Here is a 1513-nt window from a genome sequence, read left to right as displayed (position 1 = left end):
CCTATCCATCTGCTCTAATTTTACAGGGTCAGCGTCATTGAACACACAAGTTCCTGTATGGTTTGTGCTTCAATGATACAGGTTCCAGGTAATAACTACCTATTAGAAATCTATTATCCTGACCAAGCTGTGTGTACTCTATGTCGTTTCGATATTATACAAAAGGGACCTACCTATAATACTCAAGTTGTCACTGTCACTAAACAAATTTCTTTAAATAAAGGCCCATAAAAATCCAATTAGATTGTGCATGGAGCACCGTTAGGTTGAAATGCTGCCACATTAAAAGTCAAGATTAACGTAACCTTTTAAAAAGATTATATTACAGGCAAAGCCACACTGGCATGTGGAGGACCTTGAGCTAATTCTGTACCCTGGAAAAACTGGAAAATGGCAAATGTAAATGTATCTTGAAAGCCCCTGGGGTGTCACGGAATCTGGTTACCATTTCCCCTTCCCTGAGGTTGATCACTCCAGCTTTGAAGGCCCCAGAACACAGCACCAGCTCTGTATCCTATAATTTCAGTGGTCTGGACAGTTGCATTAACACTCCCCCTTCCCTGAAACTTTTGAAGTAGGGACAGGAAACTAGTAGCTATGTTGGCTTCACCCCTTCCAAGGGGGTTTTCAGTCCCAGAGTGTTTTAAACTCCACCAGTTCCAAAAAGGATCAGACTGATAGTCATTTAATAACACCTTAGATTTTGGCAACTTTAAAAAGAAAGAAGGAAAAACCCATCCAGAAGTTTTGCATAGACCAAAAGATGATTCTTCAGGAGGGAAAGTTTGGGTCAATTCATTCGGATGCCCATCTACTATCTCCTGTTCTCCTTTGTCTCAAGATTAAGCAATCAAGCAGAAGACACACCACCTTGATAATTGTCTATCCTATTATTGAATAGTTTTAATTGCTGGAAATACTAGTCTTATATGGAGCCAATTTCATTTCCCAGTGACTTATACTGATTGGCCCTATTGGGTCCTTGGGAATTTTAGAAAATTGGTCTCCACCTTCCCCCACCACATAGCTCTTTAAATATTTAAAGACAGCCATGATAATGGTAACAATAACAAAAACTATGATAATTTCTTGAGCATCTATTGGGTGACAGCACTGTACCAGGTATTTCATATATATAAGTAGATGGAGAGAATGTTCTTTGCCTGAACATGAAAAGAGAACTGAATGTGTTTGCCAGAAACACTTAATAGCACTTATGGGGGGAGATAGGGATGGGATTCTGACCTCCCAAAGGCCACACTTAAGATGGAAATAGCTTTGTTAAGGCCAGTAGATTCTGCTACATGGACAGATCCTTGTTTTGCTGAGTATCATGGTAAGTTTGGCTTTTCAAGTTTGAGGATAGGAACTGGGAGAGGATGAATTGTTCTCACAGAATAAGGGAAATGGATTTGAATCTCCTGGTATCCTGGGGGAATAGAAAGAAGTCAGTGAGTCTGAGTGGGGGAGGGATCCCCTGATACACACTCCCACTTGCTCCCCAGTTTCCACA

The sequence above is a fragment of the Carlito syrichta genome, unplaced genomic scaffold (genome assembly GCF_000164805.1).
Source record: "Carlito syrichta isolate Samal-C Ts95f unplaced genomic scaffold, Tarsius_syrichta-2.0.1 Scaffold305221, whole genome shotgun sequence".
In the NCBI taxonomy this organism is placed as follows: domain Eukaryota; kingdom Metazoa; phylum Chordata; class Mammalia; order Primates; family Tarsiidae; genus Carlito; species Carlito syrichta.
This window is presented reverse-complemented; position numbering follows the sequence as displayed.